Source organism: Diabrotica undecimpunctata, chromosome 3 (genome assembly GCF_040954645.1).
Source record: "Diabrotica undecimpunctata isolate CICGRU chromosome 3, icDiaUnde3, whole genome shotgun sequence".
NCBI classification, from domain to species: domain Eukaryota; kingdom Metazoa; phylum Arthropoda; class Insecta; order Coleoptera; family Chrysomelidae; genus Diabrotica; species Diabrotica undecimpunctata.
The window spans coordinates 175,516,522-175,533,315 of NC_092805.1; the positions used below are offsets into that span (position 1 = coordinate 175,516,522).

General features: G+C 32.2%; 1 protein-coding gene across 5 annotated transcripts in view; it reads left to right on the forward strand.

Moving 5' to 3' along the window:
- The window catches only part of LOC140437863 (solute carrier family 41 member 3-like), a 66,092-nt gene that overhangs the window by 12,269 nt on the left and 37,029 nt on the right, over positions 1-16,794 (forward strand). For all 5 annotated transcript variants that reach the window (XM_072527644.1, XM_072527646.1, XM_072527643.1 and 2 more), the window contains exon 3: positions 14,493-14,568. The gene's annotated coding sequence lies outside the window, so the exon portion shown is untranslated. The remainder of the gene's footprint in view (positions 1-14,492; positions 14,569-16,794) is intronic.

Below are 16,794 nucleotides of genomic sequence, written 5' to 3' on the forward strand. Positions count from 1 at the left end.
TGGATTAAAATTTTATCATTTAGAGTCAGTATTGAAATCGTTTGGATTCTAAATATGTACATCGAAATAAAATTCGCGGTTCGCGAATAAATATTAAACAATATTCGCGCCAATCTAAACTTCTCAATTTTTAAAAAACTACCCACCCTTTTTCTGATTCGCCCATGTACCTCCCACAAATGTTAATTGATTTATTCATACCAAGACCAAGCGCCAGTTGCATCCAGCGCGCCAGCCGTGTTGTTTTGAAATTTTGAACGTTTGTTAGTTATTGTGTATTTTAAAATGTATGCGTATGAGGCAGAACAAGAACGTTTGCAACGTCTAATGGACGAATGCCTTCGAGTCGACGACGAGAATGAAAATATTGAGTACGACGATGACGAAGAAGAAAATAACATAGAACAAATGGATGAAAATAGTGATACAGAACAAGAAATTTCTGATACGGAAGGTGCTGAATTGATGGTTCTGCTGGGTCTTTCTTTCTTGGTAAAGACACAACTACTACTTAAATGGATGAAACATATTCCTCCAAGAAATATTAGAACACTAGAACACGTACAGAACACTTAATTACGCATTTGCCAGGTGCTAAAGAAGTTACTAAGAATTTAAAAGGTGAACTAGATATTTGAAAATATTTTTTAACCATGATAAATATTATTGTTGAATGTACAAACATATTAGACATTCCCAAGAAAACTATAATCGAGAGAGAAAAGCAAAGGAAACAGATGCTTTAGAAATTCGTGCTTTTATTGGTTTACTCTATTTGGCAGGTGTTTTGAAAAATGGCAGGTTAAGCACAGGCGAACCTTGGAATAAAGACGGTACAGGAATTGAGATGTTTCAATAACAATGTGCAGGTGCCGATTTAAATTTTTACTACAACAACTAAGGTTTGATGATATAGATTCACGTGAGGAAAGAAAACTATTAGATAAATTTTGTCCCATACGAGAGATTTTTGAAATGTTTACTTTTAATTGCAAAAACAGTTATACGCCGTTTTAATACGTCACAATAGATGAAAAATTTGAGGCATTTAGAGGTCGATGCAGTTTTAAACAGTATATACCTAATAAACCAAATAAATATGGATTATAAATTTTTGAGCTAGCAGATTCCAAGTCCCTGTAATTTGGGACAACAACCACCAGGTCCTTTTGCTGTAAGTAATTCTCCATCGGAAGTGGTAGAGATTATGTGAGCCTCTAAGAGGAACAAAACGGAACATTACTGCGGACAATTGGTTTTCAAGCATACCAATAATCCAAACCTTGCTTTGTGATTACAAACTTACATTTCTAAGAACGTGTCGCAAGAATAAGAAGGAATTATTTCATGAATTTTCGGCGCCCGAGCAGGGACATTTGTGACGTCCTCTCGTGGGAGTCACTATCCGGGTAGCTTTTAGACAGTCAGAGACAGAGTTCAAAATAAAAATAAAACTTTATTGTCTTCCTTAAATTAAATTGACAAAAATCTTATGTACATATTTACAATTTGGTTTAGTCTTCTCAGTACCTGGCCTATTTATTCAAATTAAGTTTGACCTTGTCATATGGAACCAGTCTTATCGGCAAGCGAATGTGTATTTGAAATTTTACGGTAACGTATCGATTTAATAACAGCGGACGATAGGTACAAAGGAAAGAAAGGAACTCAACACGTCCCTTAAGTGATTCGGGTTAATAGGACACTCTTCGACAATCTCAACACGACTGCTTCAGAGTACGGGTAGTGAAGAGCTCAACACGCACTTCGGATAGCGGCGGTAAAAGGAAAGGAAACAACTTGTGAACTCAACACGTCCACAAGCCGGAGTAGGGAAGAAGATAACCTTCAGTCAACACCTGTCGATTCTCCTCTATGAGGAAATGTTGCCGTTTATATAGCGGAGCTTTGCCCTTTCTACTGTCGATACACTCCTACTTCATGGGTTGGTTCGCGCGCACGCTGGTTTAACGGTGATGGCTTGGACTCATCGTTATAAGATTAACATCTACTTAAATCATTTCCGAAGATAGTAGAATAAATTTAAGTCAAAAGGTTTGACAAAAATATATGTGGACAAATACTCCGCGCGCCAGCCGCTGTGTCCAGATTATAAGCGCCAGCCGTGGAAGGTTAAAGAGCTCTAGCTCCCTTAGGAACCATTCTCGTACTAGGTGAATTGGATTAAATTGCCTTAAAATTATCTGAGGAATCTCCGGTCTTCGTTTGTCAGGAGAGATGACACCCTGTATATTGTATATAGAAACCTTCGTCTTTTTGTTGTGAGTTATGTTTTTATATAAATTTGTTCAATTCATGTATCCACAAGATATTCATATGTTGTCTTTTCAAAGTTGAGTTCGGCCCTGGCTATACAAGTACAAGCTGCCGGTAAAATGTACCTCATCGAAAATACGTTTATTCAACAGTAACTATTAAAATACAATTATAAAATTATTGTTAAGTTGTAATATAGAGTTTAGTGCATCCTCTGCAAGCGATCTCGATCGAAAACCGTAAGTAATATCTTTCCATATCAGATGTAGACTTAAATCGGTTTACCATTCTATAGAAACATGAAAAAATTCACGTAGGGACGATTAAAATCAACAAAACACCTTTGATAATAATTATTGATAACACAAAATGACCGGCACTTAGACATTTTTGCCTTAGGTACAAGGTTGAAGAGCCAGAGGAGGCTTGGAAAAGGATTGCAAACAACAAAGCACTTTTTGAATAAGTGTGATCGCACTAAAATATGTTACAGTGTTATCAATTTTTATTCCGGTGTTCAGTATGTCCTTTGTCACTATAGATGCGCAAAAATGTTTTTTTTTAGGAAATTTTAGACAGCAAGGTAAAAATTACTAACTTAAAGGATGTTTTGTTTTCTTCAAGTTCTATAGGTTTTCAATGTAAATACTAATTTTTTGTATTGTGATAATAGGGATAAATAGGGTTTGATTATTTCGTCTTTTTCGCCTTGATTATACGGCATCTAACTTCTCTCCATCTCTTCATGGGGAATCCTAAACTTCTTATTGCTTTTTGTTTGTAATTTACTATTTATTTAGTTAGTTGATTTTCGGAGACTTTGTAGAGAATTTCACGATCTACACACGAACAGTCTTTCATTAATTTTTCCGATAGCTCCCATCATCGCTTCAGAGATATATGCAGAAAAAAAAACAAAAAATTATAACCTTTGATCTTGAATAAAACACAACGCACAAACGGGATCGATGAGAACTTTTGACATGTCATTTGCAATGACATGTCGAAACCTGTACAAAAATCCAGCTGTACTTTTCTACTTTTCTGTATATATTTTCGAAGCATATAGGATAGATCTTCTTCATTTTGAGCTACCACTTGGTCTTCTGCAAAACTTGTGTGTAAAAGAAGTCGTCTCGGATTGTTATTACCATACCTTCACATTTCTTTTTCCATGGCTTTAATATTTTTTCTAGAAATATCTTGAACAGTGGTCTTAAATTCGTTGGGGTATCTATGGCCTTAATTATTATCCTTGTTTTATAGATTTTTTACGTCTTTGTAAAATAATAATTATAAAAAATAAGAATAAGAATTAAGAAATAAATAAATAAAGATACACGAGTAAAGAGGGGAGCCGAATGTAGTACTGACCACCTATTAACAATTTCAAAAATGGGATTTCCCTAGTTGAACACCCAAGCTAGAAAGAAGGAGGAACGCCAAGTAGAAAATAAAGGGAAATGAGAAGAAATGAAATTCAACATACATTTAATGCAAGACAAATCTATAAGCGACCTTAACCAGAGGAGACTTGACCAGATTGAATACGGGAATTCGGTTTAAGGAACGTACGAGCACGTAAAAGTACAAAGGAAACATTGGAAGCTTTTTGATAACTCGAGAAAAGAAATAAATAAAGTAAAAATAAACTAACAAACCAAAAATGTATTAAAGAAAAGAAAATTCTTAATATGAAAAATATGAACACCAAATTTCCAAAATGCATACAGAAGTACGAAGAGAAAAACAGAGAAGTAAAATGATGAAGAGCAAAAGAAGAGAATGAAGACTGAAGAACATGTGTTATTTCTGTGGTTTTACGGGTTTGAAACGTGCTGAATAGTTTTGGTTTTTAAAAAAACTCTTTTTGACGACGTTTTGGTCAGGTCACACTTGTCGTTGTCAAGTCCAGTTAGTTTTACTGATAATATCAGTTCTCTTGATTTTTCTAGTTACATATAGTATTTATTCTTATTTTTCTTAATAAATAACCTCCTTGCTTCAGTTGCTGTTTCTTAATTATGTTCATTTAAAATAGAAAACGTGATTACATTATATATTATACGTTTTTGTCACTTTTAAGCGTTAATTTTTTTAAGTGATTTTTCAAAATATTTTCTGAACATCCCCCACTTTATTGAGGTATTTTTCTTGTGACATTATCCTTTACGCGAGCTCATACAAACTCAATAGCCTTTAACTCGCAGTAGTGGGGAGAAAATCCAAGTGATCGTATTCGATTTTTTGTTATTTAGTCAATAATATATTTTGCTCACCAATATTTTACAGTTGCGAATAGCGCTTTTCTCACGATGTTGTCTTCAAACCTTATTTTAAGTGAAAAATCTTATTCAGTCCCTAAACCGAATTGGATGTCACCACTCATATTTTCGCCCCTTTTGCGAAAAAATGACATGCAAAAGTGGTTTATTAAACCAAAAAGTCAGACATATTTGTAATGTTTAGATATCTTCTGAATGGTGACACGTGAATCTTAGCGAATATGGGTACTCGACCAGCAATATGTATTTTATTAAATTGATATGTTAGCATTTTATATCTACATGCCTCACCGCTTTGTTAACCTTTAGAGGTAGTGTGGTCAACTTTTTAGATTTTCTTGAGTAGTACTGGACATTGCCCCAAAAAATACGAAGTCCATTGTAATTATCTGTAACATTTACTGAAAGTATATCTTAAAAACGTCCTCGTTTGTATCTTCTTTGTAATTACCGGAGTGAACTGACTGGAACGCTTGTAAAATTACTATAATATCAACAGTACTAATGTCAAAACAGATCTAACGAGTACTTACGCACTCGATTACAATTACAAGTACAATTTAAGACGAGATTTTAGGAAAATTATTACTTTATATTGCGATAAAAGGAGATGAAACTAGATGCCAGTCGATAAATTCACATGATTCCTGTTTAAAAACCATTACATTTATATAAAATGTGAAATTTTTGTTCGATTTTATTACACACTAATTTTTCTCCTTAGGTTATCTGTCCCTCCGAAATGTTTATGTTTATAATATAGTAATTTTTGCATCCCTTCTTCCGTATTTTCTATTACCTCCTGATTATTGGCTGTAAGTTGTAGTTGTAAAATATATCTATTCATTGGTCTTAACTGCTTCCATTTACGTATTGTTGTTATAAGTACAATATAATATGAAGTAATATTCAAAAGAAAACAATTATATTAAATGAGACGTTTTTCTATAAAATTAGGGCTAAATCGTAAACTAATGATGAAAATAACAATAATTCTCTATAACCCTGTACGGACTAGTATTTACGTGCATGTCATCGCTAAATATTGATCCCATTGAAGTAAAATTAAGTTAAATTTATAAATAGCATTTAAACCTAGCAAAGAGACATCTACATTCCAGCATTTTAAAAACTAAGGCAGGCTAATGATAACATTCTTAAATAAACCAGAGTTGGAGCAAGGCTTGAAACTTTCAAACAAAATTTTGGATAGAATAAACCGATTATCTTTTGACAAAAATCTAATCTTGTATAATTTAAACTTATATATAAAGGTAAAGATAATTAAAAAAACTAGGAAATATTTATATCTATTCATATTTTTTATTATTTCAAATTTATTTAACCTATTTGTAATCCACAAGGCCCAAAAAAGCCAATGCAAAGGAGTGCAATGAACATCGCACCATAGCCTTAATGAGTCATGTCTTGAAATTGTTTTTAAAAGTAATTCACAATAGAATACATAAGAAATTAGATGAAGGCATAAGTAATACACAAATGGGATTTAGGAAAGGACTGGGAACACGAGATGCACTGTTTGCAGTAAGTGTTCTTTCGCAGAGATGCTTAGATATAAATCAGGAAGTATATATGCCTGTTTGATTAATTTTTTATTTATTTATTTTTTTTATTTATTTAATTAACGGATATACCATTTTTACAGAAATATGACGTCAACCTTTACAAAGCTTATATTATAGGTTGCGTTAATAAAAAACAAATCAAAATTAAAATCAAACAAAATTCAACTAAAGTAGTAGCTTAAGTTATTAAATAATGCTCAAAATCTCTCAAATGATTTCTTAAATGTTGCTGTAGATATTCCAAATAACTCTGAACTATTGCTGTGCTCATTGGCAGTTCGTAAAATTCTTGTAATGGGTTCATTTTGGCCATAATTCGTAGTGTGGAATGGAATGTTGAAAATCTCAGTGTTACGAGTTCTTCTAGTATTAACATTAAAATTTATTAAACTTAGTAACTCTGGATCTTGAACATATCCATTTATAATTTTAAAAAGGAAACATAAATCCGCTTGACATCTTCTATCATGTAGTGATGAGATATTTAGTATTGACAGTATATCATCATATGTGTATTGATGTCTAATAAAACCAATTTTGTAAGCACATACCCTCAAGAATTTATTTTGAACTCTCTCGATACTGTAGATGTCACTGTTATATGAAGGAGACCAAATGAGAGAACCATACTCCAAAACTGATCGAACTAAACTACAGTATAACATTTTTAAAGTTTGTACTGAAAACTGATTACAGTTTCTAAGAATAAATCTCAACATTTTTAAAGCTTTAGCTGAAGTTTCGTTAATGTGATATTTAAAAGTTAGTTTAGAATCAAAATTTATACCTAAATCTTTAATAATATGACGTGCCTCTAAAGGTACATTATTTATACAATAATTTTGTATAAAACATTTAAAAAACATTTTTGTATATTTAAGTATAGCATGTTTACCTCACACCAACTAGCTAAGCTTTTAATGTCATTCTGTAACAAAGAGGCATCAACTAGGTCATTAACTATTCGAAATATTTTAAGGTCATCAGCAAACATTAGAAATTTACTATTTTTAATCACTGAGGATGATATATCATTAACAAATATATTAAATAAGAGAGGTCCAATGTGAGACCCCGGAGGAACTCCTGAGGTTACAGATACTCGTTGAGATAAACAATTTCCATATTTAACATACTGACATCTACCAGATATATAACTACCTATCCACTCAATTATTTTACCTCCAAATCCATAGCCATTTAATTTAGCAATAAGCAGATCATGGTTAACTCTATCGAAGGCTTTTGAGAAGTCTGTGTAGATATCGTCAACCTGACCCTTCTGTTCCACTGAATTAGCTATAAAATTCGTATACAATATTAAGTTCGTGCATGTAGACTTACCTTTAGAAAAGCCATGTTGTCCAACATCAATTAAATCTTTACAATTCCATGTCAAAAAGTTATTTACAAGACACTCAAAAAGTTTGGGTAATACAGATTGGTTACAAACCGCTCGATAATTTTCAACATCATTTTTATTACCAGATTTGAAAATTGGTGTTAAATAACTAGTCTTCCAAAGATCAGGAAAGATGCCGGTACTCAATGAGGAATTAAATAAGTAGCAGATAGGTTTTACAAGAGTAAAAATGCAATGCTTGAGAACATAAGCTGGCAAACAATCTGGTCCAAGCGATAATTTCCAAGGCATTTTTAAAACACTATCAATTATGTCAGAGACCTAATCATGAGACTGTATCTCATGAATTTCATGGGAATATTTTTCCAAACGAACCCGAGGTTTTCGCCTTGTCTATCTATATCTAATACAGCGAATTGAAATTATGGTAAGAAATATTCTTAAAGACATATTTGCAAATGAAGAAATCGTGTAAAGTTTGCTTAAATATTGACGGTAAATTAAAGTTAAAACAATTATTTTAATGTAACAATAAAACACTGAAAACTTTGTTTTCAAAACTTCCACAAAATTTATTTTAAATTCTTATCACTACAGCTGTTTCGGCTGATTGCCTTTCTCAAGTGATCTGTTTTTGGCATGGGTTTACACTTTATAGTCTCTAATGAAATAGGTTGAGGAGGGGAGAACTGTTTGTCTCAAGCTGGTCATTCAGAATTATATCTGTGTTTTTTAACTTGTTGTAGAAAATCACCTTTTTTATGCTTGATATTGTTTTAAATGGTGATTGACATGTGTTATGGTTGAAACTTTATAATAATTCACGCAACTTCTTCACACTATTGTTCCCAAACAGTGTTTCTGAAGTTTCAAACTCCTTCGATAAAGCCTTTCCTGTCTCTTCGTTCCACTTTGGAGTGTTACGACGTCCCAATTTTTGCAAAATTTTTACTAGTAATCGTTTATTAGTATCAGATCAAATTCTCGGTCGCTAAAGCAAGTAAGGAGGCATACATTCACCCTAACATCATAATACAAAAGTATTCATTTAAGCATACCAAGGAAAATAATAAACTTTGTAATCTTCTTTGAAAATTGGCAATCCAATTGGCTACAGATACTCACGAAACAGCGGCTCTGAAGTTGGTTGCTGGTCCTGTAGTCAAGAATTTTGTGTTCTTTCTATTGACTCTTTCCCTGAATTTTCTTCAATCGTTAAACGAAGTATTTCGTATTTGTCTCCCCTCATTTCATGTCCAATGTACGTTACGCTCTTTAATCGTTGGCATCAGTTCGTTGTTCTTTTGCATTCTATCAAAAGCTTCGATGCCCTTTTCTCGTGAGTGATTTAAAGTCCAGCTCTCATAGCCGTAGAGAAGAATTGGGGATACATAACAGCGCAGCATTTGAATTCGAAGTCTAAATCCCGCCTGATGAAAAAGTTTTTTATTCTGATAAACGTTTTTCTGACCTGTTCAATTTTTAACATGATCTCTTTTATCGAATCTCAATTACTATGCATTAGTGCACCCACGTATCTGATGGATGACACCTATTCAACGATTATGTCATATATTCGGAGGATAACTTTTATTTGTAATTTTTAGAACAACCATCATCAAAACTAAAACAAGTTTAGTTTTGATGATGTTCATATTTAGGCAGTAACGCTCGCTACATTCTATATAATCTATATTATATCTCATATCTTATCGGCATATCTTATATTATTATTTTATATTATTAATTGTTTTGCCGTTGATTTTGATTCCTGCGCTATGATGTTTAACGGTCTCTGCGAAGAGGTATTCCGAATATAGATTAATGAGAAGTGGGGACAATATACAACCCTGTCGTACACCTTTTCTTATGGCTATCTCCTCCGACATGTTGTTGTTCTCCTTCCTTACTTGAGTTATCTGATGCTAATACAGTTCTGTGATGATTCTTAAGTCACCGTTATCTATACCCGTTGTTCTGAATATTTCTGCTAGTTTCTGGTGTTAAAGGCAATCAAAAACACACATTCATGTCAAGGGCGCTCTGTAAAAGTATATTGAGTGAGAATAGAGCCTCACGATGCTCCACTCCGTTTCTAAAGTCGAATTGGATTCACTTGTTGCTCGGACTTCTTGTATATACAGGTATGTATGACTCTCAAGAACGTTTTTAATACGTGAGACATCAAACTTATAATGCGGCAATCGTCACGTTTAGATACATTACCTTTTTTGAGTAAAATGACGAAAGTTGATTTCTTCAACCTTGTATAAATGGCGCTATATGCAACAGAAAATACGGTTGCCATTGAGGGGAGGTTATCAAAACCCTTCAAAGCTAGGACAGTTTTACGGCAAGAAAACCCGCTGTTCACTCCATTTTTCATTTGATCCTAGGAATGAATTATAGGGAAACAAACTATTTTAATGTACCAGGTGACAGCTTATGCTGATAACATTGCATTACTAACACAAAACAAAGCTGAATAGCTATGTTTTTCTAAAAATGAAAAAAGATATATTATATAGAATACGTGTTAACAATAATTGCTAATTTAACAAAGTATTTGGGAGAGATAATTACATCAAACAAAAACGTAAAAATAACATTTTAAACTAGAAAAGTATATTTCTAGAGCAGCTAAGATGATCTTTAGGAAGAAATTGAGAACTTAAAAAACAATAGTAAGAACATCGATCTTGTATGGATAATAATAATCATAATATCGTATGGCATTTTTTCCGGGGGATCCTGTCGGATTTTTCCGGCTGTATCAGGTAACTACAAAAAAATTAGTGTCGATGCATACTAGCCCAGGGGCTAGTATGCATGTTATAGTGTAGAGTTCGTATAATTTGTAGAAGTCTCACGACTGGACTATTATAAATTTTCTAGTATCATAAATAACAAACTAGTATGACATACAAGTTTGGGACAAAGTCTAGAGAACGTTCTAAATGAAGGTAGCTACAAATTAAGGAAATTTTGTATTTAGCAGTGTTGCCATGCCCTTATGATAAATCGCGAAAGAGCATACGATATAATATTAATTAATTTAATTAAACATGGAAAACAAAATGGTAAAATGAGAAAAATAATATATATTTTATTTCACTATAAATACTAAAGTTGAAAGTAAATTAAAAATTCTCCTGTCAAGATTTTAATACATATTTTTACTTTGTTATTATCTATAAGAAAATAAGCCACAATCATTAACAAAATTATTTAGTGTAACTTTTCAACCACCTGAACGGCAACTGCCACTAAAATAAATATAAGATTTACAAATTCACATTTTATGGATTAAATTGTCAATAATGATAGTTTAATCTCTGCAATCTAAATTTGAAAAAATGTAATTATTTTAATGACTGCAGATCTGATGGTCATAAAATTGATATTTGCTGAAGATCTGTTGCAATATGGCAACTAGTGTTTTAAAAGTTCTGTAAGAGTAGAAGTCGTCAAAACAGTAAAAAATCGCATACTTGAATATTTTGGCCATGTTATGCACCACCCAGAGAGATAAAATATACTCCATTTAATAATACAAGGGACTGCAGCCGGAAGAAGAGGGCCAGGTCAAAGAAGAACGTCATGGCTTAGAAACCTGAGAGATTGGTTTAACATATCCTCTGCATCTCTTTTCCGAGCTGCCGTCAACAAAATTACTATAGTCAATTTGATAGCCAACGCTCGATAATCGAGCTCGGCACATGAAGAAGAAGAAACTAATATCGAAAGAAACAAATATTCATTTGTTCGCATTTTATATAAGTATATATATGTATATATATATATATATATATATATATATATATATATATAAATAAGTTCAAATTATCGGGTATAGTGGTCTATATAGACCACTATACGCGATAATTTGAACTTATTTATAAATTATTTTTTGGTCGAAATAATCACTTCTAATATATATATATATATATATATATATATATATATATATATATATATATATATATATATATATATATATATATAAAATTAAAAAATACCAGATTTCATAAAATAATAATAATGTACTGTTTCAAAGCTTTCTCTGTGTATATTTGAAGCATAAAATATATACATAATAAGGACATGACAATACCGCAAACGCGACCAGAGGCCCTCGTGTTTGTAAGATAGTCGCCCTCGGGCATAAACATCTAGTTAATGCCTTTGGTACATAAATGACTATTATACAAGGATTTCTCTAAATTTATATATGACATAGAAGTCACAAGTGGACAATACACAATGTATCGGAATTTTTGCACCTGAGTGTATTATATTGATTTTAGTTGGTTGGATTTTTATCAAACATTTAATTGCTACGGCTTGTTTTAAGCGTTTATATCATTCTATTATTTTTTTGGGTTATTAATTTGATAAATAAATAATACAGATAACATAATATAGAGATACGTCAATCATTTACCTATCATACAATAATTATTATGTATCAACACTTCTGAGAGTGGCAATTGCCTGCACCTATAAGCGTTTTTTTATATTTTGTTATTGTTGTAATATTCATTTAATCAGTTCGAATTATATACCAAACATGTGCTGCAAATATAGATATTAGCTTAAAAATTGATTTACTTATAAAATAACAAAAATAAATGGAGGAATTTAATAACAATGATTTAAAATGTATTTTGCGTTGGTCTGGTATCTTACATTCATTTATACATCTATTAAATAATCGCATTAAATATGTGAGCTTATGAACTTAAGGTCTCTTTTTGAGTTTTGTCAGACAAACTATATCCATTTTATATCGTTCGATTTCCTTTACCACTTCTTTTGGTTTCGTTACGACGAAGGTTGGCAATCATCATGGCTATTCTGACCTTCGAGGACGCTTGTCTCAACAATTGCATTGAGCTGCAACCAAACCACTCTCTCAGGTTCTTCAACCAGGAAACGCGTCTTCTTCCTACGCTTCTTCTACCCTCTACTTTTCCTTAAATTATGAGTCTCAAGATGTATCTTTCGCCTCTCATCATATGTCCGAGATATTGCAATTTCCTTTCTTGTATTGTATTTTCCATTTCCCTCTCCCTGCCTATTCTCCTTAACACTTCTGTATTCGTGATTCTATCTACCCATGGAATCCTTAACAATCTTCTAAATGTCCACATTTCAAACGCGTTAAGTCGATTTATTGTATTCCGGTTTAATGTCCATAATCGTTATTTTCTGTGATTATCGTCCCCAAGTAAGAATATCTTTTTACTCTCTCAATCTGTTGTTCTTGCTAATTTTCATGAATTTGGATTTTTTGATGTTAAAAGAGAGTCCGTATTCTCCACTATATCTTAATATTTTGTTCATTATTCTTTCTAAGTCTTCCAAGTTGTCGACTATTATGGCTGTATCGTCGGCATACCTAATGTTGTTAATTAAATTTCTGTTCACTTTTATGCTTCTTGTATGATTTCCTTCAGAATAAGCATTAAACAATAACGGCGACAGTATGCAACCTTGCCTTACCCCTCTCCTTATCTCCACTTCTTCTGACACTTCTCTTCCAATTTTCAGATTTGATCGTTGGCTGTAGTATAAATTTGATATCAATGTTACATCCCTCACATCCAGATTCTTGTTTTTGAGTAATTCTATTCTATTTTGAGTAAGTCGATCATGTTTTACCTTATCGAATGCCTTGTTGTAGTCTATAAAGAATACATAAAGATCTCGATTAACATCCAAACATCTTTGGGTCAGCACGTTAAAAGAAAATAGTGCCTCTCTTGTGCCCACTCCATTCCGAAATCCAAACTGGGAATCACTAATATACATCTCCAGCTTAGCGTGTATTCTATTATGGATGATTTTTAGCAGGGTTTTTAAGGTACGTGACATTAGACTGATCTTTCGATAATCACTACATTCTTTGGCTGGACGAAAAGATCTATGTTTTTTTCATTGATCAGTTTTAGCAATTCACTTGGTAATTCATCTGGACCAGCAGCTTTATTATTTTTCATGGACTTTACTACTGTATGCATAACTTCTAACTTTGTTATTTCGGGTCCATCGTCTTTACTCTTTACTCTGATTATCTTCATATATATATATATATATATATATATATATATATATATATATATATATATATATTCCTGTCTCTGGTCATGGAATAATTCCTCTATATATTCTTTCAATCTTCCTAATTTTTGTTCTGTCTCCACTAAAATCTTCAAACTACAAACTTCCTAAGAATGTAAAATTTGATTGTCATGATATATACATATATATATATATATATATATATATATATATATATATATATATATATATATATATATATATATATATATACAAAACGGTCCAGAGTATCACGTAACACTACAACGGCTATATTAACCTTTCTCCAAGTACGGTAGAGATCTTTGTAACCAAGCTCTGTTTTGGAGGAGCTTTAATAAAATAATCATTATGTATCTACTGTTTTTAATGGGAAACAACCACAATAATAATCGAAAATACGTTTATTTTGACGTTCCGATTTCCACTTCGGAAATCGTTCTCAAAATAGAACGGAATGGAAAAACGGTAGAACTCGAAGACCAGAAGGTATCTGTGCTGAACTGAAACTAAAATGTGGGACATAAAAACTTTTTGAAGCTTCAAAATAATTCCATCAATTGGAAATATACTTATATATCATATATTCAGAAAAAAGAAGATTAACTTAAATGGGTAAGACATTCAGCCGTCTGTACGGACAATTCATTATATACCTCATTGGGAATGAGTACGAAGAACAAGAGAAAGAATAACAAGCCGATTTTCGTAAAGAACGAAGTTGTAATAATATATTCTGCCTGAAACAACCTATAAAAAAAAGTCAAACACAAATCAAGAAACCTACATTATGTTTGTTGACTTACAGAAGGCTTATGATACAGTTCCTATAAACAGGTTTATCATTTTCTTTGTTAACCTATATTATTATTCTTTCAGGTAAACCACATAAATGGGATAAAATTTCACCACCGGAATGCTAGCTGCCACGCTAGATCGCATGGGATGAAGAGCGGTAAGTAAAAATAGTCCATTTGCTAAAATTACCATGTGTGTACCAGGGTGCTATATAACCTTGAAATATGGAAACTTCTCTATATAGAGCAACATTTTAAATGTTGAATTTTTTGCATGATGATCATGATTCTTGACGTGGAGTAACGAAAATATCCATAATACGCGTGAACTATTATTGTATGGACGTCTCATTAGTCGAAATTTGGATATGTTGGGACATTAGTAACACTAGTTAAAAAACAAGTTTTTAAACATGTCCAAATGGTTCACTCTCTATCTAGTTAGCAAGCCTGGCTCTATGACAAGTCCAATATTCGGCGAATGAATCTGATATACACAATAAGATTGGTTGAGAATGCGGAAATTTAATTTTGGAAAAAATAAATACCCATCGACACCAAAAATATTTAAAAAAATTTTAAGTCACTCTTATTTTTCTGTATATAATAATTCATTATAATATTAATTTGATCGTTATCCTATATAATCCACATTAAGCGATAGCTTTGTGTCACGTTTGTGATATGACAGATCTCGAGTTACGAGATTTATTACAAAAATCCACTTTTCAAATAGTATTAACATATTAAAAAGTACGAGGGAGTCGATTTTCGGTAATCATGTTGATTATAAGCTTAACTGTGCGTCAGCTAAATTATCAAGTAGCTTAAATTGATCGACAATTAAATTGTACGCACAATATAATCCTATCCTTCACTTTCTCCGTCTTTGTCTTTCATCCTCAACTATATTATATAGTAGATAATTCTCGTATTAAATATACTATCGATTGAAAACTTGTTGGTGGCTTTCCTAAAAGTCGCTTGAATTCTTTTTGTACCTTTAGACATACCCTTTGAATGATAAAACTATTAATAATCTGAAAGGAATAGGTATATAATGATATTAACAACTATAGTGTAGGAACAAGCAGTTATTTTGTGAATAAAATACCAATTTGCCGAAATTCTTCTATTATATTTTTTTTAATTATAAATATGAAATTAACAACATTTTTTTATGATGTATGGAATTATTTTTACAGTTTAATTATATATTTTATGTTATTGCTATTGCCGACAACTAAATATTGGAACAAGAAGTTTTTAACAAATTAAAATAAGGCGTAACGTCGCCTTTAGCTTGAATAACAGCCTGAACTCTATTAGGGATTGTATAAACTAGGCCTTCACAGAATTCAGGGGTGAAACTATCTCATATTTCTTGTAATTTAGGACGCGTAGTTGTGGCAAAGTACGCTGAGGTTTATTTCTTAGACGCTGTTTCATTTTGTGCCAAAGTTTCTCTATTGGATTAAGATCTGGGCTGCTACAAGGATGTGACAAAACTTGAATGCCATTAATTTTTTGGTATATTTAGCCGCATGCCATGAGGCTTCGTCCTGCTGAAAGATAAAATCTCCGGATGGATATAACTTTGCCACACTTGGTAGAAAATATTCAAGGATATCTTGGTATTTGGCTGCGTTTACTATGGCCTCAATAAAATGTAAAGTTCCCAACCCTTTGGCCGCCATACAACACCACACCATAATGTCCTGTGGAAACTTTACAGTTCTTTTGAGACAATTTTTATGAAATGTTTTTTCTCGAATCACACGCTTTCGATAATCTCCCACACATACATCAAATTTGCTTTCGTCGCTATAGATAACTTTGTTTCAGTTATGTTTGGTCCACGAAAGATTTGATTTGCCCCAAATGTAACGATTCCTTTTTTGAGTTTCCATCAACAATGGTTTTTCTTTGGCCTACTCCAACAAATAAAAAAATATACACAAAGAAGAACCTATCAAACATATCTTATAAAAACTAAGACCGCTTTTGTGGATATATTTGCGACAGCATTCTCTGGAAATATTCATCCCAGTTTCTCTATTTCATGTAAAAGTTACTTCCCGTAGTGTATTTCTTCTTCCCGACTTACAGATTCTAATTCTTACACTTCTTTAAGAAATATCTCTTGGACGGCCTGAGCTTTTGCAGCGAACATCAATACTGGAAGGTTTCACCATTTCAATTATATTAAACATAGTACTTATTGTTACAGTTGATTCACTGGAAATGTCATGCATTGTTTTCCCTTCGTGGTACTGATTAATAATAATTTCTCGAACTTTTGGATCAGTAGGTTTTTCACGTGCCATTATTATATTTTACTCGTAATAAAGCTAGATGATAGAATAGCTGAAAACCAATTGGGA